The following is a 23,003-nucleotide window of genomic DNA, read 5'->3' as shown; positions in this document are numbered from 1 at the left end:
TTTTCTCTTGCTTCTAACTGTCCAGATTTAGGCTGTCATCGACCTAAAAATTATGCTTGTCCAATCCTTCCTGATTACAGGGTATGCTGAATCTAAGTATGAAATCTAGGGTCTACCAAGTCACTATCTTTTTCCGATCAGTGAGAATTTTATCAACAGTTCGTATGCGCTCTTCTAGCTATTTTGCCCACTTCTTCTCTATTAGCATCTTAAATATACAAGTGTTATGTGTGCATATCAAAATGTTCCAGACTTATGATATATATTATCATACATATACAGTTCTTTTAAGTCAATAGCTCTCAGGTCATGGTATGAATTTGTACACCAAATATTGATGGTGTGTATATCAGCATGTCTATATGTACATATATGCAGATATATACATATATATATATATATTAATATCAAATGCGATATGAAATCAAATGTTAGAACCTCATATGGAGTGTGACAATTCATGTCATTACTCACATTCTTCTCGGGTGACGTTCGTAGAAAGATCTTGTCAACATCACTTTTCGGTGACCTCCGATCGAATACCCAAACAGTGACCAAATTTCAAGATCTTGGTGTCCATTAGTTCATCTTAAAATTAGGATCACAGCCATAAAAAATATAGTCAATCAGAGCTCGGATCAGAGAATTGTGGCAAAAAAAAATGTTAGAGGCCGCAAGATTTTGATGCCGACTTCAGACACTTCCGTCTCAAATTGGTCATGACACTTCCGTAAGTTTGTCCAGAGGTGAAAAATATGGATCTACAGCGTGTGTGACGTATCAAAGTCTCCTTAGCCAAGTACCTTGGCTTTAAAATCCATGACATTTCTTCAAAGATTTCCCCAAAAATAAATGATAAATCTTGGCTTTTTGATCTGATTTCCCATAGACAGCGCCAATTTTTTGGGAAAAAATCTTCCAGGCAAATCTATTATATGATTTCTTTTAATTATAGAATCAATGCATTTTGTTTTGTTGAAGAAGATCGCCTGAATCATACACATTTTAACCTTGACAAACGACATGAACGTGTTCTTTGTTAGAATAAGTGGAGAGAACAAAAAGGGTGTACCTGCAAAAGACACTCTAATGCGTCAACACAATGCACTCACACTTAATCCTAAATCACACAATGTGTCAACACAACACAATGCACTCAATGCATTTTGTTTTGTTGAAGAAGATCGCCTGAATCATACACATTTTAACCTTGACAAACGACATGTTCTTCGTTAGAACAAGTGGAGAGAACAAAAAGGGTGTACCTGCAAAAGACACTCTGATGCGTCAACACAATGCACTCACACTTAATCCTAAATCTATTCAAACTTTTGCCAAACTAAACTGCAAGGTCCCAAATTTGGTCATTCTTCTACTATTATTAGAAAAATAAAAAAGAATAAGGTTAGAGAATCTTATCGGGATTGGATCATGTGGCCGAATTCACTAACTCTCTTTCTGCCTTTTCTTCTTCTTTATATTATGAGCTCAAATGATCATCGATCCTTTTGCTCAGCTTCAACATTAAGCTCTTCACGCGGTCTATGTACTTTGAGCTCAAGGCACATTGATATATTCAATTACTTTGAGCTTAGAGCTCATCAGTCTATTCAATCACTATGAGCTCAAAGCTCATCGATCTTAATTCAATCATTTTGAGCTCAAAACTCATCAATCTTAGTTCAATCATCTTGAACTCATAGTTCATCAATCTGTTCAATCACTTTGAACTCAGATCTCATCAATCTTATACAATCATTATGAGCTCAGAACTCATCAACCTTAATTCAATCACTATGAACTCAGAGCTCATCAATCTATTCAATCACTATGAGCTTAGAGCTCATCAATCTATTCAATCACTATGAGCTTAGAGCTCATTAATCTATTCAATCACTTTGAGCTCAGAGCTCATCAATCTGTTCATTGACTTTGAGCTCAGGGCTCATCAATTTGTTCAATCACTTTGAGCTCATAGCTCATTAATCTCATTCAATTAATTTGACACATAGTTTATATAATGTGCTCTTACGCGATTTACAATTCGAAAAAGCTCTACCAAACTTTCCTCTACAAATAAGCTTCTGCTAGCTCTTCTCTTTTTGAGCTTATTCTAGGCTCTACTCTTCTATGATGAACTCCTCTTAGCTCTGCTCTTCTATGAGCTAATTCTGAGCTCTGCTCTTCTAATGATGATCTCATTTGAGCTCTGCTCTGCAATGAGCTCTACTTTGCGAAAGCTCATTTTGAACTCTGATATATGATGCGCTCATTTGGAGCTCTGCTCTGCGATGTACTCATTTGGAGCTCTGCTCTATTTGGAGCTTTGCTCAGTGATGCTCTCATTTTGAGCTCTACTCTGCGATGTGCTCATTTGGAGCTCTACTCTGTGATGCTCTCATTTGGAGCTCTTATTTTTTCATTCTAGCTCTTCTCAAGATATTAAATAAAATGGTGTGTCATACTTAATTTATATCACCTAATTTATTGGGAAAAATCATTCCCCTACACTTATTTTTAATTTTCTTTTAGACAACATGTAGTATTTTGAATTATTGGCATAGTGTAATATTTTAATTTTTGTGTAACCTACTTTTTTTTATTTTTTAAATAAATGGGTCCACATGGGAATTCCATACCCCAACAAGGATTCTACGGCCTGCCCTCGACAAGAAATATGTGGGGATGGGGATTAAAATAGTTAACGGGAACGAGGACAAGGGTGAGCACTCCCCGCCAATTCCCCACCCCACTTCATCCCTAATAGCAAGATGATCGTCTAGAATAACTTTCCAAAGGAAAGAAAGGCTAAGTTTCCACTCACAAAGGAAATAAAATCTGAGTTGTTGTGTTAAGGACTTGACGTTAGAAAGTCTACACTTGAGTAACTTAGGATATGTGGAAATAACTGTTAGTATGCTTTGTATACTGCAAGAACTGTTTATAGGAGTGTATATGTAACTTATATAACAGATAAATGCAATGTTGTGCATGCTGGTTATGATGACTAGAGTGATATGTTTGCTTGCTATGAATGAGTGCAATGTTGGGAATGCTTGTTATGTATGAGTGCAATATGTTGTCTTGTGCTTGCTAGGATTATGTAGATGTAACAACCCAAAATTACTAATAGGGCTTAAAGGCCTTGACTAGTGTGTCGGGAGGGCATAGCTGGATTATGTGTTATTTAAATGATTAAATGCATGATTATGTGATAAGCATGCTTATATGATTATTTAGATGTATGAGTTGCATGATTATGTGTATTAGTATGGATGTAAGCCCTAATTAGATTATAAGGCATATTCGCAATTTTGGCCCGTTGAGGGCATAAATGTATTATTAGTGATAAATTATTGAGACAACATTATTATGTGGATATATTTGCAGCTTGTGACTCGAGACGATCCTAGTGAGCGGTTTAGCGGAAAAGTCACAGTGGAGATTTATACTCGGCTCGGGGGAGCCTGGGAATATTTCTGGGAATTCGGGAAATATATTGAAGGCTATTTGATATCGAGGAAAATAATTGGTGATTAGTTAGGTGTCGAGATGTAGCGGTAATTATTAGGGACACTCGAGGAGTTAGCGGGAATTGTGAAAAATGACCAAAATGCCCTTAGAATGACTTAAAGGCTTGGTTATGTTTGGGAGGGCAATATGTCCTTTTGGTGTTTAAAAAGGGATAAGTATTAATCTGCCTTTTTACACTTAGTGGGATTTGTAGAATATAGTGGAAACTGAAGGAAAAAGGAAGAAAGAAGGATATAATACATAAGCTAACCCCCTTTCTCTCTCACTCGTTTTCTTCTCCCTACACCATTTCTTGAGGATTTTTGGAGCTGTAATACAAAGGAGGCTTATGCTAAGGCATGGAACTTGGGTCCTTGGTGAAGCTAGGAAGTTCTGCTGGAATTAAGTTCAATTAAGGTAAGGTTTCTAGTTTGTTTTCTGGGATTGCCGAAATCTGTTGTGTTGAGCCTTGAATCTGATCTTTGGATGGGAATTCAAGGTATTGAGCTTTGGGAACTGAGGAGCTAAGGACTGGAAGGACACTAAGGGTAACTTAGGTTTGGACTCGCCATTAAAGGTGAGGATTTCTAGGTTTGGTCATTTTGAATTGCTAGGTAGTTTCTGGTTTTCTGATGAGTTCTTGAGTTCAATTCTTGATTTCTTTGTTTGATGGTGCATGTGCTAAGTTTTATATTGTTGGGTTATGTGGGATGAGATGTAGGGGATGGTAGGCTCAATTTGGTGTGTGGTTGAGGTTTGGAGAGGTTTTAGGGAGTTTTGGCTCGAGGAAATTCGAAGGAGAAAACTCAGAGTGCTGAAGGTGTTGTAAGTAGCGTTGTAGTGCTAGCCTTAGGGCGCTACAACGCTATGTTGGCTTTCTGGGGAGCTTTTGGCTTTGCTTGTTGCGCTGTAGTGCTACCCTGCCTTCAGAAGTGGATTTTTGGGTAATTTCTTAGGGTTTTTTCCCAGGGGCTCGGGGTTCGATTCCATCACCTCGTTTGGTGGAATTAGGGCTTCCCGAGGGCTCGGGATTGGTCCCGATGTTAGGTTATGGAATTGAAGTTTAGTGATGGTTCTAATTTATGGCTGTGACTAGGTGTACGCTAAGGCTCGGACGGGATCGCGCTTGAAGGTCGATTTCACTAGTCAAAGCTATCGGAATGAAAGGTAAGAAACTGCACCCGGTTATGTGAATATGTTGGGACTAAGAGCTCCCTATATGTGTACGAAATGTCGTGAGATGGTATTATGCCATGGGGACATGTGATAAACGGTCTAAGAATGCTATAATCAATATTTGCGCATAAGGCGCGACTCAGCCACTAATGGCTGAGGTTAAATATATAATCATTGAGGTCGGCCTAAACAAGCCAGAGTTAGTGGGATAATCAGAGGGTGTGGAGAAGGCTCTTACCGCTGAGGAAGCAGAGAATAAGATATGGAGGGAGAGTGCAGTAAGGCGAGAAGGCCGCAGGGCAGTGCCTCCCTACTCCGGGTCTGGTAGGGGCGGAGGCCCTAGTGATCTGAAGAGGAAGACCCCTGATGCTTCGACCGCTCCTGGTCCTTATAGGAGAGGTCGGGTGACATAGGGTGGCCGTCAGGGAGGCGGTCACTTATGGAGGAGCTGTCTAGAGTGCACGAGGTGCAGAGGATTCCATTCGGGAGAATGTCGGTCTAAGGCTTGTTATCTGTGTGGGGTGGTAGGACACCTCCAAAAGGACTGCCCAACAATGAAGAAAGGGGAAGCAGGGAAGGTGGACAACTTGACTCCAGCTCAAGTGTTCACCCTGATGTAGGTAGAGGCCGAGGCTAGTCCCTCGGTAGTGACAGTTCAACTTTCTAGCACTGGCTCTCCTTTTACTTTATTTATTGACTCTGGGGCTATGCTTTCATTTGTTTCTAGTAAAGGTGATTGATAGACTATGTAGACCTAGTGCGTATTATACTGCGGGGTTCGGGACTATATTGCCTACAACAGAACTGGTAGTTTCTAGGAGGTGGATTAGAGCACTGCTAGTGATGGTTGATGGTAGGGAATTGTTAATAGACTTGATTGAGTTGGGTATGGAGGACTTTGACATGATTACAGAGGATGGATTGGTTGGTTAGATACGAAGCCACTATTGATTGCAGAAAGAAGATGGTGACCTTTGATCCGGAGGGCGAGGATCCCTTTGTCTTTGTGGGAGCAGTATATGGATCCTACGTTCCCATGATATCAGCACTAAGAGCTAGAGATTTATTACAGGGAGGATGTATGGGTTTTATGGCTAGTGTGGTCGATACCACTAGGGTTTTGCCAACAGGGCCAGGGGAGACTAGATTGGTTTGTGAGTTTTTGGATGTGTTCCCTGAGGATTTACCAGGGCTGCCACCACATAGGGAGATTCAGTTTGTTATCGAGTTGGCACCAAGGACATAGCCAATGTCGAGGGCACAATATAGAATGGCACCAGAGGAACTGAAGGAATTGAAGATACAGTTACAGGAGCTTCTGGATTTGGGGTTCATTAGGCCGAGCTACTCGCCATGGGGTGCTCCAGATTTGTTTGTGAAGAAGAAGGACGGGACTCTGAGGATGTGTATAGACTACAGGGAATTGAACAAGTTGACTATCAAGAATAAGTATCCTCTACCAAGGATTGATGACTTGTTCGATTTGCTGCAGGGTAAGACGGTGTTCTCGAAGATTGATCTTCGATCTGGTTATCACCTGTAACGCCCTACTACCTTAGACCCGTTACTTAGTGAGTTTAAAATAGAAATCGTGCTTTTGACTGACTCTAAGTGGTTTCTAAAACCAAAAGTGTGAATAAACCAGAGTTTAAGGTTGTACTCTTTGAAAATGTTTAGTTTCATTGAAAACGTTAAGTATAAAACATCTGGGATCCCAAAATAAGGTTTACAAAATATTTACAACTCAAAAATAGATTTACACTTGATCAACTATCAAAAGAATGGTTTAATACAGCCATATACAAAATGCCCCCAACCAAAGCAGTCGGGCAGGCCGAACATGTACGCGCCGCCCCCACGCTCTCCATACTCATGGCCGGTTGACTGACTCCTTGCTTTTACCTGCCACACGGAGCACCCGTGAGCCGAAGCCCAGCAAGAAAACCCAAATAGTACATAACATATGCAAATAATATAGCTGGCGTAATTCACTGATAAATAGGAAAACCATCATATTAAACAAGCACGGCCATGCCGCCCCAGAGGCCTTACCAAAGTTCGGGGTCTCGGTCCTCACCGTAGGATAACTCATGTATCCCTTGGGTCCCACCCTGGCTATAGCATCCCATGTGCTGAGCGTTACTTCCGGCCCCAAGGCCGTACCCGGCCTTCGACGCTCTCGGCCTTAGCCGTTCATTTCATTATAATCACACATATAATACATTCAGAAATAACCATTCAAACATATAATAGTTCATCTAAGATTACACATTTGCACATAAAACAATCTAGGGCCATGCCCAGCAATCACACAGTGGGCCCATGCCCTATTCTCGGGTGTTACGGTTTTCTTACCTTTAGATTCGGTAGCCTTGATCACCTGACTCCTTGAGCACGATCCTACCCGAGCCCTAGCGCTTACCTAAGCAAAATCCACAAGTCAAAGTCATCACCAACCTCAAGTCCAAAACCTAGCCTCGGGACTAATCCCGAGCCCCCGGGAAGTCCTAGATCCCCAAAACAAAGTGGCGGAATCGAGCCCCGAACCCTAGGTCAAAATCCCTTCACAAAAGCCCAAAAATCCCCTCTGTGAACAGTGCAGCGCTACAGCGCTCAAAAGAGGGCGCTGTAGCGCTACAAGCAGAACCACCCCATCAGAAACAGGGGCTAGCGCTACAGCACCCCCTGACTAGCGCTGTAGCGCTAGTTGCAGCCAGACCAAAACCAAAAATCGCATCTTGCGATTTTCTTCTCCCATTTCAACCCCAAACTTGTCCAACTCTTTCCCAAGCCCAAAAACAAACTTATACACACCTCACACTCATCCCAAGCATCCCAAGAACTCAATCCCAAGCTCAAGCAACCCAAAACTCAAAATCTAACACAATGAACCCAAAAACCAGAAATTCACTCAAACAACAAGGATAGGGTCTTAGAAATCATACCGTGGGTGAAATTTCGACCTTGAATTGAACCCTAGACCTCCTTGGCTTGCACCTTCACAACCTTGACCTGTTTTCCCCAAAAATCCCATCCATTTAGCTCAAAAACACAATCCAAACCAGTCAAGCCCTAAAACAGAAATCCCTAAGAACTTACCTCAAATTTCTGATGTGATCTTGCTAACCCCTTGCCAATCCTCAAGTATAGCTTAGGATCCTTGATGCTCAGCCTACCCTAGCTCTCCACTGAGCTTGACTCCAAGAAAAAATGAAGGAATTTGGTTGGGAGAGCCACAAACCGTTCTTTAAAGCCAAACCCTTCAGTTTTCCCTCTTTTCTTTTCTCTTCCTTCTTTCTTTCTTTTCAGCCTATGCTCTTTTCTACAAAATCCACTAAGTGTAAAGCCCCCCTTTAATTCATCTCTTACAAGCCTAAAGACCAAAATGCCCTCCCTTAATAATTCTAAACCTTTATGCCCATAAAAGGGCATTTTAGTCATATTACCCAAATTCCCACTAATTCCTCAAGTGTTCCTAATAATTCCTGCTCGCTACCCAATACCTGATTAATCACCAAATATTCAATCCTCATCATCAAGATTAACCTCAATATATTTTCCAGATTCTCATTTAAACTCCCTAGGCTTAACCCAAGCCGGGTATAGATTCCCGCTTTGACTTTTCCGCTAACCCGCTCACTCTAGGATCGTCTCAAGTCATAGATCACAGGTATCAACACAGTCATGCCCAACATGGCCAAATTACAAATATGCTCAATCAGGTCTACATGCATACTAATTCACATAGTCATGCATCACAAATAATCAAATAGTCATATTACGTGCATTAAACCATAATCATGCATTAAACTCATAAAAGTCACACACGGAATCCCATTATGCCCTCCAGGCACACTACTCCAGGCCCTTAAGCCTAAATAGTGAATTTGGGGTCGTTACATCACCAGCTGAGGATCAAGGACGAGGACATATCGAAGAGGGCCTTCCGAATGAGGTATGGACACTATGAGTTTCTAGTCATGTCGTTTGGTTTGACCAATGCCCCAGTAGCCTTCACAGACCTAATGAACGAGGTGTTTAAGGATTTCTTGGATCAGTTTGTCATTGTTTTCATCGATGACATTTTAGTGTACTCCAGTTCAGAGGCAGTGCACAAGTTTCATCTTCGACAAGTTCTGCAGAGGTTGAGAGAGCATCAGTTGTACACCAAGTTTAAGAAATGTGAGTTTTGGCTACCAGAAGTGACATTCCTTAGACATATTGTTGGTGCAGATGGGATTAAGGTGGATCCATCTAAGGTGGAGGCAGTGAGAGATTGGCCGAGACTAAGGAATGCCTCGGAGGTTCGGAGTTTTCTCGGTTTAGCAGGTTACTACAGACGGTTTGTGGAAGGGTTCTCGAAGGTAGCAGCACCGATGACAGAATTGACACGGAAGAATTTCAAGTTCGTCTGGTCAGACAAGTGTGATAACAGTTTCCAAGAATTGAAAGGGCGACTTATTACTGCACCTGTGTTGAGTCTTCTTTGGAGGGAGGAAAGTTTGTAGTCTATTGCGATGAGTCAAGGTTGGGTTTGGGCTATGTGTTGATGCAGAACGAGAAGGTTATAGCTTATGCGTCACGACAGCTGAAGGTGTATGAGTAGCGGTATCCCACCCATGATTGGGAGTTGGCAGCGGCGGTATTCGCACTGAAGGTTTGGAGGCATTATCAGTATGGGGATAAGTGTGAGATATACGCCGATCACAAGAGTTTGAAGTACTTCTTCACACAGAAGGACTTGAACATGAGGCTGAGACCTTGGCTAGAGTTGGTAAAAGACTATGACTGTGATATTCTTTACCATCCGGGGAAAGCTAATGTAGTGGCGGATACGTTGAGCCAGAGGGGCCCAGGTAAGTTATATAGTTCCACCCAGATTTTGAGAGAGTTAGCAGATGAGATGGCTAGAGCAAGGATAGAATTGGTGGTGGGTCGTTTGGCCAATATTACTCTGCAGTCGACCCTGCTAGAGCGGATTAAGGAAGGTCAGTTGGTAGACGCTCAGTTACAGGAGGTTAGAGAGAACGTCATAGCGGGAGTAGCTAAGGACTATTCTATTTCTGAGGTTGGTTTGTTATGGTATCAGGGACGGATTTATGTCCCAGCTGATGTGGGGATCAGACGAGTGATATTGGATGAGTCGCATACTATGCTGTACTCACTTCATCCGGGTACCACGAAGATGTATCAGGATCTACGGATGTTGTATTGGTGGCCCGAGATGAAGAATGATGTGGTGGTGTACATGGCCAGATGTTTAACTTGTCAGTAGGTGAAAGTTGAGCATTAGCGACCAGCAGGGTTGCTTTAGCCTTTGGGTATTCCCGAGTGGAAATTGGAGGATATTATGATGGACTTTGTGGGAGGTTTACCCAGGACTGTAGGGTTTCATGACTCGGTGTGGGTGATAGTGGACAGATACACCAAGTCAGCTCATTTTCCTCCAGCGAAGATGACGCATACAGTGGATCAGTATGAAGAGTTATATGTGAGGGAGATCGTACGTCTCCATGGGGTTCCTAAGTATATAGTGTCAGATCGGGATCCTATCTTTACCTGCAAGTTTTGGGGTAGTTTGCAAAAGGCTATGGGGACTCAGTTGAAGTTCAACATGGCCTTTCATCCTCAGATTGATGGACAGTCTGAGAAGACAATTCAGGAGTTGAAGGATATGCTTTGAGCATGCGTGATCGAGTTTGAGGGATCGTGGAGTAAGTATCTCCCGTTGATTGACTTTTCATACAACAATAGTTACCAATCAACAATTGGAGTGGCTCCCTATGAAATGTTATATGGGAGGAGATATAGATCACCCATTCATTGGGATGAGATGGGTGAGAGGAAGTATTTGGGGCCGGACATGGTTCAGAAGACAAATGAAGCTATTGAGAAGATCCGAGCTAGGATGCTTGCCTCACAAAGAAGACAGAAAAGCTACGCAGATCCCAAGCGTAGGGATGTGGAGTTCTAGGTTGGGGACCACGTGTTTCTTCGAGTTTCACCACTACGACGGGTGAGGAGATTTGGGAAGTAGGGCAAGATGAGCCCTAGATTCATCGGACCTTTTGAGATCTTAGAGAGGATCGGACAGGTGGCTTACAGGTTAGCTTTGCCACCGTCGCTGTCAGGAGTTCATGACGTATTCCATATTTCTATGCTTCGAAAGTACATCTCAGATACGACACATGTGCTGAAATATGAAGACTTGGAATTGCAGACAGATTTGTCTTATTAGGAACGACCGGTTCAGATTCTAGATCAGAAGGATAAAGTCCTACAGAATAAGACGATTCCTCTGGTTAATGTGTTATGGAGGAATAATAGGGTCGAGGAGGCGACCTAGGAGCTTGAGTCAGCAATGTGAGATCAGTATCCTGAGTTATTCAGGTACATTTCAAGGATGAAATTCTCATTAGGAGGGGATAGTTGTAACGACCTAAAATTACTAATAGGGCTTAAGGGCCTTGATTAGTGTGCCGCAAGGGCATAACTGGATTATGTGTGATTTAAATGATTAAATGCATGATTATGTGATAAGCATGCTTATATGATTATTTGGATATATGAGTTGCATGATTATGTGTATTAGTATGCATGTAGGCCCTGATTAGATTATAAAGGCATATTCGCAATTTTGGCCCCTTGAGGGCATAAATGTATTATTTGTGATCAATTGTTGAGACCACATTATTATGTGGATATATTTGCAGCTTGTGACTCGAGGCGATCCTAGTAAGCGGTTTAGTGGAAAAGTCACGGTGGAGATTTATACCCGGCTCAGGGGAGCCTGGGGTGTTTCTGGGAATTTAGGAAATATATTGAAGGCTATTTGATATCGAGGAAAATAATTGGTGATTAGTTAGGTGTCGGGATGTAGCGATAATTATTAGGGACACTCAAGGAGTTAGCGGGAATTGGGAAAAATGACCAAAATGCCCTTAGAATGACTTAAAGGCTTGGTTATGTTTGGGAGGGAAATATGGTCTTTTGGTGTTTAGAAAGGGATAAGTATTAATCTGCCTTTTTACACTTAGTGGGATTTGTAGAATATAGTGGAAACTGAAGGAAAAAGGAAGAAAGAAGGAAAAACAGAATACATAAGCTAACCCCCTTTCTCTCTCACTCGGTTTCTTCTACCTACACCATTTCTTGAGGATTTTTGGAGCTGTAATTCAGAGGAGGTATAGGCAAAGGCTTGGAACTTGGGTCCTTGGTGAAGCCAGGAAGTTTTACTAGAATTAAGTTCAATTAAGGTAAGGTTTCTAGTTTGTTTTCTAGGATTGTTGAACTTTGTTGTGTTGAGCCTTGAATCTGAACTTTGGATGGGAATTCAAAGTAATGAGCTTTGGGAACTTAGGAGCTAAGGACTATAAGGACACTAAGGGAAACTTAGGTTTGGACTCTCCATTAAAGGTAAGGCTTTCTAGGTTTGGTCATTTTGAATTGCTAGGTAGTTTCTGGTTTTCTGATGAGTTCTTGAGTTCAATTCTTGATTTCTTTGTAAGGTGCATGTGCCTAAGTTTTATATTGTTGGGTTATGTGGGATGAGATGTAGGGGATGGTAGGCTCAATTTGGTGTGTGGTTGAGGTTTGGAGAGGTTTTAGGGAGTTTTGGCTCGAGGAAATTCGAAGGAGAAAACTCAGAGTGTTGAAGGTGTTGTAAGTAGCATTGTAGCGCTAGCCTTAGGGAGCTACAGTGCTATGTTGGCGTTCTGGGGGCTTTTGGCTCTGCTTGTAGCACTGTAGCACCCACTTTGTGGCGCTGTAGCGTTACCCTGCCTTCAGAAGTGGACTTTTGGGTAATTTCATAGGGTTTTTGCCCAGGGGCTCGGGGTTTGATTCCACCATCCCATTTGGTGGAATTAGGGCTTCCCGAGGGCTCGGGATTGGTCCTGAGGTTAGGTTACAGAATTGAAGTTTAGTGATGGTTCTAATTTATGGCTGTGACTAGGTGTACGCTAGGGCTCGGACAGGATCGCGCTTGAAGGTCGATTTCACTAGTCAAAGCTATCAAAATGAAAGGTAAGAAACTACACCCAGTTATGTGAATATGTTGGGACTAAGAGCTCCCTATATTTGCATGCAATGTCATGAATCGGTATTATGCCATAAGGACATGTGATAAACAGCCTAAGAATGCTAGAATCAATATTTGCGCACAGGGTGCGGCTCGGCCACTAGTAGCTGAGATTAAATATATAATCACTGAGCTCGGCCTAAGTGAGCCAGAGTCAGTGGGATAATCAGAGGGTGCGCCTAAGGGCGTTGACCCTGGACTTTGATGTGATATGTTTATTGTTGTCTAAACTGCTGAGTGTGACGAGTTTGTTATCTGAATAACTAATTGTTGGCTTGTAGATTGATATCACTATTTATGTGAGTTGTATGACTTGTGTATATCTGATTGATGATTCATAAATTGTCTATGCTATGTATTATAGTTTTCTTGTTGGGCCTCGGCTCACGTGTGCTTCGTGGTGCAGGTAGAGGCAAGAGCAAGGCGGACCATTCCTGAGTTGGATAGCTTTGAGGTTGAATGTACATAGTCAGCTGATCGGCCGCCACGGCCGATGAGTGGTACAGGACTAGAGAAGCTTAAATGTTTGTTTTGCCCTTAGAGTGGCCAGTACTTGTTTACAACCTGGAAATTTTGTAAACTATCTTTTAAACTCTATTTCTTTTGGGATCCCATGTACAAAATGTTTATCTAAATGAAATGTATCCTTCATGACCAAAATCTTTTAACCCTAGAACAATTATGGTTTCAGTAACACGTTTATAACAAAATGACTTGATTTGCAAGTCTTGTACCTTTATAAACACACAATGTAACGGTCTTGTCTACCCAGGGCGGTACAGTAGATGTGGGTACCTATCTTGCCGTACTTTGGGTAAGCCAAATATACATGATTGTCATCGTGGAAAGAGTAGAATTGCCTCTCATTTATGATCGATGGTATTCTCTTGACCGCAGAGGTCTTGAGGTCGATAACCTCCCAATTATGCTCGATGAAAATGAATGGTTTGAGATATGTTTGCATTTGTATGTTTCACTATGAGGTTCCCAAGTTTTAAATGATTGGATAAGATTAAGGATATTAGCTACGATGATATATTATGATATGTTTTGAGTATGTGATTACTTGCTTATGTTTTGCTTCCTTACTGGGATTTATAGCTTACTCAGTTACTCTGTGTGCAGGTAAGAATAAGCCCTAGATGTCTTGGTGCTGGTGAGCTGAAGGAGATCTCGTCCAAATATGCATATTGTAATCAACCAACATGTAGGGTTGGCGGGGTTTCCTAAGTCTTCCGCTATAAGTCACGTTATGGTGTTTAAGTATGGTTTACGTCTTAAGACTTATTATTATGACCTATCAATCAAGTAGACCTTTTTATCCATTTAACACTATGTTTTTGTTGAAACAACTGAGATCTCAGACTTATTTATGTATTAACCCAATGGAAAATGTTTTATTAAGTTTCATGAAAGTTATTTATAGTTTTAACTTATTTTGAAAAAGTTTAACTTTAAAGAGTGTGTTGACCACTAGAATAACAATGTCATTTTTTTAATGAGTCAATCGTTTAGTATTTTGGGTTGTTACATTTGGTATCAGGGCCTACACTATTTTAGGCTCCTGTAGACCTTCACAGTATGCATATCAAGATCGAGAAGGCCTCAACACAATACACTATAAGTTGGTTATTTACTTGTCAGTTTCTCTGGGTAAAGTGTGACCTGTTTTTCTTTATCTGACTTATTGGAGTCACGATGTCTAGATTTATGGCATAAGATGTTAAGAGAAGTTCAGAACATCCAATGTATAAGATTGAATATGCTCATAAAGGTAATGAGTTGTATAGTTTGTTCAAACATGTCATAGAAGTAAACTGGAGAATCCATGTGATTTAAAAGAAATGGTTGGGCTGAGAACTTTTGAGGATAGGCTTTGGGTCCTAAGATCGACTGTCCATTTTCCTAGAGCTAGGGCTATTCTGAATAATGCCTAAAAGAATGTTAAGGATAGTAAAATAGTTGAAAGAAAAGATGCATGAGGCAGCCGTGAAAATGTTTTCTCATGATCTTGTAGGCCATACCTTAGAGGGATCAATCACCATAGATTAATTAAGTTATCCACTCTTAATCTCACAAAAAAAAAAAAAAACTCTCTCAAAAAATAAAACAACATACAAAATATGGAACGAAATAGCTAAATATTTCTGGCTGCTTATGTGGGAGAGAGTGAACTTACACGAGCTATCTAGATGGACTCGATATGAAACTTACAATGTAGAGATCCAAAAAAAATTAGGGAGAAAATAACTTCGAACCTGAAAAAGAAATCTAATCTATGATGAGAAGAAAAATACCACTTTGGAACTTCAACCTTGGGGAAGAAAACATCGTATGGCTCACAAGGATTATTGCTGTCCAAATTCTCTATTTCCTAGCCCACCATTGATGCTTGAAGATTTTTCTAAAAGAAAGGAGAACTGGGATTGAAGAAACCTTTGAAATTCTCAAGACAAGCACTTTCTCGATCAATTTCTTAGAGAAAATATAATCTTTTAGAGCTAGAAAGGGAGAGAGAGCTTAGAGAGAAAGCTGAAAAGTATGATCAAAACATTACAACTCTAAATTACCATTTTTATAGTGTAGGCATCGTCATTATGACTAACCAATAGGATAGCACCTTTTAAACATACATTTTTGGAGCCAAAAATACACATTAATTTCTCAGTGCCAAGCGAGATGATGCCACTTAGCAGGTTACATATCACTTGGTGTAGCAATTAGTTGTTTAATGGCTATAGGCAACATGTCGCTATCCCTCTGCCTATGGTGTTAAAAATTTCTCTTAAACATCTCCAAATGACTCCAAAATTTTCACGGGATGCTTGCATATTCGTTGTATTACTTTAGACCCCCAAAAAAAGTGAATTATAGATGCCTACAAAAAACCTCATATTTTATCTTCAACTTAGATGAAATTGTTAAGTATTTTACATCACCTTGAGTAACACTACATAACCATTATATTTCTCTAATCCCAACATTCCCCCTCTTGGTTAAATATAATCTCCTCTTTTCTAAATCAAACAGTAAGGATGCATAAAGTAAAGTATCTTTTAATTTGAACTTTCCTTTGTGAAAGTACCACAAAGCCTTATTGAAATCATTGGTTACTTAAAAGTTTGAACCAAGTATTGAAATCACATGTTGGGATTTTTGTCCTTAAAGTGTATTTCTGTATGAATAATTAGTTTTAATTAAATAAAGTTGATATTGCACTCATATTTGTATTTAATTATACATGCCATTTATCATGAAGATCAAATATTATTGATGTGATCTTGAATTAAGCATATGTATAATGATATATATACAAGAGGATTTAATCCAAGATAATACTATACAAATTGTCTGTAATCACTAAATAAAGTGGGAGCTTTATTTAATAAAGATTATGAGTATGGTCTATCTTCTGTTTAAGATAGAGTAGTTAATCCAAGTTGTTAAGTGTAGCGATACAAAGAGATAGAGGTGTCATATAAAATATATATTGTATTGGATTGGGACACAATGAAAGAAAGAACTTATGATAATTTCCGTTAAAATATAGAAGTTCAACATTCAATAGTCGATGGTCGTTTGAGACTTGACCTCAATCCTGAAGTGAGTAATGGGCTCCTATTTATGCTTTGATGACTTTTGATTTATTAGGTATGTTGACTTGTGAAATTGGCCAACGGTCGTATGTACAGTATACGACAACTTTTGAACGAAATAAATTGAATAAATGACAGCATACGATTATCTTAAATAAACACACAGGAATTTTATAGTGGTCCAGCCCTGTTCTGAAGAATAGTAATAACCTAATCCACTTAGTCTTAAGTATTGAATTACTTGACAATTAAAAGTACGAACTGATGAGTTCACTCCTCAGAAATATTTTTCTCCCAAAATTCCAGAAAAAGAGATCCCAGGGCTCAAAAGTCCAAAAAGTCCTCTTTATGAAGCCCTAGGTACTTTATTTATAGTACCCAGGGGTTGTTAGATGATCAATAGTACTAGAGATCGTGGTTTGGTACACGATAATTGTGAGTGGAGATGCGTGTCCACCTCCCCATGATTATGAGATCGTGGGTCTTCTCATTGTTTCTCTAGATCGTGGTGGATAATGCACGATAGAAAACCCTGGGAAGATGGTAAGTCTCAGTTGGTATATGAGACTTAGGCACTAGGCCCAATGACCCGAGCTTTGGTGCTAGGCCTGTTACCTTCTGGGTGCTGGACCTATTGATCCTTTGGGTGCTAGGCCTGTGACCTTCTGGGTGCTAGGCCTGTTGATCTCAGTTTGAACGAGAGTGAGTATTTCTCAGTGAAGTGTACTTGGGGGTTTGAGCTGACCACCCTATGAAGAATAGGGTGGGTCGATCACCCAGGTGGTTCTTGAGCATCTCAGGCCGACCACCCCTAGGGATCCTTGGGCATACTGGGGTCGACCGCCCCTGGGGTAAGGGTCATGCCGACCACTCTCTTGGACACACTGTGGTCGACCACCCCTGGGGAAGAGTTCAGGCCGACCACCCCTAGGGGGTTTAGGATTGGTCGACTTCTCCATAGGTCCTGAACTTATCTTTTTTACCCGTCGGTCTTTTCTCAATACTTTGTCATTTTTTCCCTGATTTATGATGTCACGTGTCACATTCTCATTCGCCACGTCATCCTCGTATTTTTTAGGGATAACATTTTCCCCCCAAGTTTATTATAATATTTTCAACATTACGGTAAACTTGATCCTGGCCTGAGAGACATACCGTAGCAGTACTTAAATAGTCAAGTCCCTTAGGACATTACATAGTATTTTTTTAACTATAGAAAATTTGCTCGGCACGAATTTTTTAGGGACAATTAGAAATTCCTACAAATAATTAGGTTTTTCAAGGAAAAATAATTTCCTAAAAATCTAATATATTTTTCAAGGAAATTTGAAATCCTAAAAATATAACATATTTTTCTAGGAATTTTAAAGTCCAGAAAATATAATATATTTTTCAAGGATATTAATTCCTAAAAATAAAAATATTTTTAAAGGAATTTTAATTCCTAAAAATATAAGATAGTTTTTCAAGGAATTTGATTTCCTAAAAATATAAATATTTTTCAAGGAATTTGAAATTCCTAAAAATATAGATATTTTTCATGGAAATTTGAATTCCTAAAAATATCTTGTCTGGCTGAGAGGTTATAAGTAGGTCTTCTCTTCTCATCCCTACTCTATGCGCCACTTCCAAACAAGATCCAGGTCTGATTTCTCAAGTTCCTCATCAAACTCAGATCTTTGGTAAGTACTTTCTTCTAATCCTCACATCATTTAATTTAAATGTGCTTAGATTTATAAGAAACACTTTGAATTTTTGAGAAATTTTTGCATGAATCTTCTTGTTTTGGTGTATCTTGATCCAAAATAATTAACGTACTTGAATCGAGATTTCTTTGAAAAATGGCGATTTCCAAGGATTTAAGATCCTAGGCCGACCACCTCATTAGTCTAGCGATTTCTAGGACTCTAAACCCTAGCATCTGGGATTTCAAGGGATAGGATCAGGGTTAGGGCCGAGTACCTTCAGGGCTCCTCCTTGTGCGATTTCTAGGTCTAGGAACTGGGTTTGGCTTGAGCACCTTCAAGGCTTCCCTTATGCGAGGAACAGGGTTAGGCCGACCATCCCTAGAGCTTCATGGGCAGAGTACTTCCCTTCCCTTGCCTTAGGCGATTTCCAGACCTAGAATTAGGGTTAGGTTGACCACCCCTAGAGCTTCATGGGTCGAGTACTCCCCTTCCCTTCCCTTAGGTGATTTCCAGGCCTAGAATTAGGGTTAGGCCGACCACCCCTAGAGCTTCATGGGCTGAGTACTTCCTTTCTCTTGCCTTAGGAGATTTTCAGGGATCCATGGTGGTCGGCCCAACCATAAGCCGACCACCTAGGACCCTAAAAATATGTTTTTCACCTCAATTGATCTCCTTGGGGGCCTTCCTTGTACTGTAAAAATTACTTTTTATGGAGATTTGAACAGTCCTCTGGCACTTTTCTGAGGCTTGCATCCCTGGGGTGGTCAGCCTAAGGTGGTAGGTCGACCACCTATACCCCATTTTTCATGCTTCGTAATTTGATGGATTCATGGTGGTCGGCCCATGCTAAGGCTCACTGGGTCGACCCTATATATAGAATTTTACTCCTGATTTCTTCATTTTTACTCCTTAGTTCATGGATATGCCCCCAGATATTGGCTTCATTATGCTCATTTACTAACATTAATCTTCAGTTTTCTTCTATTGCAGATGTCCAGCTCCTCTTCATCAGACAAGTCAGTAAGTGAGCGTACTCCCCAGGAGTTCTTGGAAAGGGTGAAAAGGATTCTCCCTCATTCCGTGAGGACGATTTTTTGAAGAGATATTGTCCAATGGCGAGAGTAAAACAGATGATTCGGCAACCCTCTGAAGATGATCCTCATATTACCAAGCATATCACTCAGGGCTCCTTTCTTAGCTCTTCTCAGATTTCTTTTCAGCACATTACGCCATGCGGCTCCCAAGGCACATCTCAGCGGGATAGGTCAGGTCAGCGAGACCCATTGCAATGCCCTTTACACTGAGATACTAGTCGGGTTCCCCATCAATCTTCTTCTTAGCAAGATCATACCAAGGGCTCTCATCGCCATGCTACTCATCCTCAGGAGTGTCCTATTCACAGGTTCCAGCCTAAGGTGGTTCGCCCTCCTTCCAAGAGCAAGAAAGTCTCGCCTGCTGAGCAAGAGAAGAAGAGATGACAAAGGAGTTCCATTCATCATATTGTGGGGCCACCTTCGCCAGTGAGATCATATGGAAACCAGTTGAGAAGCCTTACTGTAACGACCCAAATTTACTAATAAGGCTTAAAGGCCTTGATTAGTGTGTCGGGAGGGCATAACTAGACTATATGTGAATTAAGTGATTAAAATCATGTTATATGATTATTTGAATATCTGTGATGCATGACTATGTGTACTAGTATGCATGTAGGCCCTAATTAGGTTAGAAGGGCATATTCGTAATTTTGGTTTGTTGAGGGCATAACTGTATATATTTGTGATAAATTATCGAGACCACATTATTATGTGGATATATATGTAATCTGTGACTCGAGGCGATCTTAGTGAGCAGTTTAGTGAAAAAGTCACGGGGGGATTTATACCCGGCATAGGGCAAGCCTGGGATATTTCTAGGAATTTAGAGAATATATTGGGGTCTATTTTCATATTGAGGAATATAATTGGTGATTAGTTAGGTGTCGGGAAGTAAGCGATAAATATTAGAGACATTCGAGGAATTAGCGGGAATTGGGTGTAACGACCAAAATGCCCCTAGGAGGTTTAAAAGCTTAGTCATAAGGGGAGGGAAAATTGGTCATTTGGATTATAAGGGATAATTATTACTAGACTTTATACCTTAGTGGAGTGTGTAGAAGGTAGTAGAGGTCTGAAGAAAAGAAAAGAAAAGAAAGAGAAAAGAAGGAAGGGAAAAGCAGGGGTTTTCTCTCAGCAGTTTGGGCTTCTCATCACCAATTCTTGTGGTTTCTTGGAGCTAAAACTCAGAGGGATTTTGGGCAGGAGCTTGAGGCTAGGATCCTTGATATGTCTTGAGGAATTGGCAGAGGTTACTAATCATTTAAGGTAAGGTCTTGAGGTTGTAACTCAGTTTCTAGTTCTTAGTATTGATATGGATGTTGAAATGAGTTTTGATGGGGAATTCTAGGGAGTTGAGGCTAAATCTTTGAGGAGGTGAAGGCTAAGCTAGTGTGGAGGATAACCTAGGTTGAGCTCATCCATCAAAGGTAAGAAACTTTGGTTTAAGTTCTGTGATTTCAGTTGGTTTCTGTTGAGTTTTGAGCTCTAGAATCAGCCATGGTGAATTTTGTGTTTTGGGGTGCATGTGATTGAATTTCTTGTGGTTGGTCATTTGGGGTGAGTTGGAGATGTTGGTAGGCTTGTTTTTATGTTTGGAAGAGTTTTGGTAAGGTTTGGCTCGGGGAAAATCGAAGGAAGAAATTGCAGGGTTTGCTGAGCTGTGACTAGCGCTGTAATGCTAGACTTTGGGCGCTACAGCGCTAGGCTTTGTGGTCTGGGGCGTTTTTGGCTCTAGTCGTAGCGTTGTAGCACCCACTTTAGGGCGCTGTAGCGCTACCCTATTCCCAGAAAGGGGTTTTTAGGTTATTTCTTAGGGTTTTTGCCTGGAGGCTCGGGGTTTGATTCCACCACCCCGTTTGGTGGAATTAAGGCTTCCCGAGGGCTCGGGATTGGTCCCGAGGCTAGGTTTTGGATTCAAGGTTTGGTGATGATTTTGATCTATGGATGTGACTAGGTGTACACTAGGGCTCAGGCGGGATCGAGCTTGAGGATCAAATTGAATAAAGCTAGCGAAATCTAAAGGTAAGAAAATTGCACCCGGTTATGTGTTTGTGATGGGACTAAGAGCTCCCGATATCTGTATGATGTCATAGATGGTATTATTCCATGGGACATGTGATAAACGACCTAAGGGTGCCGTAAATAATACTTGTGCACAGGGCGCGGCTCGGCCACTGGTAGCTGAGGACAGCTTAATATTCAATGAGTTCGGTTTAAGTGGGCTGGAGTCAGTGGGATAAATAGAGGATGCGGCCTAAGGGTGTTAACCCTGGTTATCATATGTGAATTGATTAATGATATGAGATGATGTACTTGGTATGTTGAATACTTGAACAACGTGAATGTCTGAACTGTTGAGTATATGTTTATACTGTGTGAGTTATCTGGTTATTTGGTTAATGATTATGCTCTGCTATTGTGTTTTCTTGCTGGGCCTTGGCTCACGGGTGCTACGTGGTGCAGGTAAAGGCAAAGGCAAGTTGGACCAGTCCTGAGATGGAAAACTTCGGGGCTGAATGTACATAACCAGTTGATCGGCCGCCACGACCGAGGAATGGAACAGGATGAGAAAAGCCTATTTGGCTGTTTTGCCTTAGATTGGCTAGCAACTGTATTTAAATCTTGCATCTTTTGTAAACGGTCTTTAACTTTACTACTTATGGGATCCCATGTAAAAAGAATGTTTGTTTACAAGTAATGAAGCTTTTGACCTAAATCTTTTCACCCTAGTTCAACTGTAGCTTCAGTGACACATTTTCAAATTAAATGACTTGATTAGCGAGTCTTGCACCTTCATAAACACATAGTGTAACGGTCTTGGCTATCCAGGGCGTTACACTTACCCTACTGGTTATGAGGTTTTTTGGTTCAAGGGGGCGGCCTCTAACATGACTGAAGAAAAGGTAAAGAACTTAAGGAAGACCTTTGACCTCTCTGACATGTCTATTACTATCCCTGGTTCAGATGATAGAGCTGAGGACCCTCCTCTGGGCATGTGTTCTTGGACACACTTTTCCATTAAGTCTGGCGCCCTACTTCCTCTTCATCCATACTTCCGTAGTGTTGCAAACTATTTTGGTATTAGTCCTTCTCAACTGGCTCCTAATGCGATCTTGGCCTTATCTGCATTCTACATTATCTATCATCGTAGAAAATGGGTTGCTCTTGTGCCTCATGTGATCCACTACTTGTTTGACCTGCAGACAAACCCTTCTCAGTGCAACTCGGGGTACTTCCACTTCCATCATTATATGAGTGAGGGTACCAACACCTTCTTGGAAGAGATCTCTAGAAATAGCAAGGCATTTAGATACGCCGACAACAATTTGTTTACTAAGGATGCAGAGGCCAACTACTCCAAGTTTAAGCATGTTGGGCCTTTTTATAGACCGCTCTCGACCCAGGCTATGACAGTTAGGGCCAAGGCACTGATTTCCATGACCCTTGAGGAGAAGAGTGTCAAGACCCTCGTTACTTCAGAGAACCTAAGGAAGGTGGGGTTGTTTCTTCCTACTATAGCCGATGTTCCAGATGACGATGGTCCCGAGTCCGTGACCGTCATAGGCTCCCAGGGACCCATTCATGTCGAGGAGGTACCCTCTTCTCCGGTGCTAGCCGGACATGAGGGTGATGAGGTGGGTGCATCTGTTGCATACTCATCGCTTGCTTCAGACGACTTTGATGAGACTACGTTCGAACTCGAATCTCATTTAGAAGGTTCGACACTTTATCACCTTTATTTTATGATTCATCTGTGCTTAATATCCTTCTAACATTTGATCTTCTTTTGCAGACTCATACATGTTTGGTTTTGTTCATACCCAGCAGAGGTTGACTCCCACCAAGGCCATTCCTT

Source organism: Humulus lupulus, chromosome 1 (assembly GCF_963169125.1).
Source record: "Humulus lupulus chromosome 1, drHumLupu1.1, whole genome shotgun sequence".
NCBI classification, from domain to species: Eukaryota; Viridiplantae; Streptophyta; class Magnoliopsida; order Rosales; family Cannabaceae; genus Humulus; species Humulus lupulus.
This window is presented reverse-complemented; position numbering follows the sequence as displayed.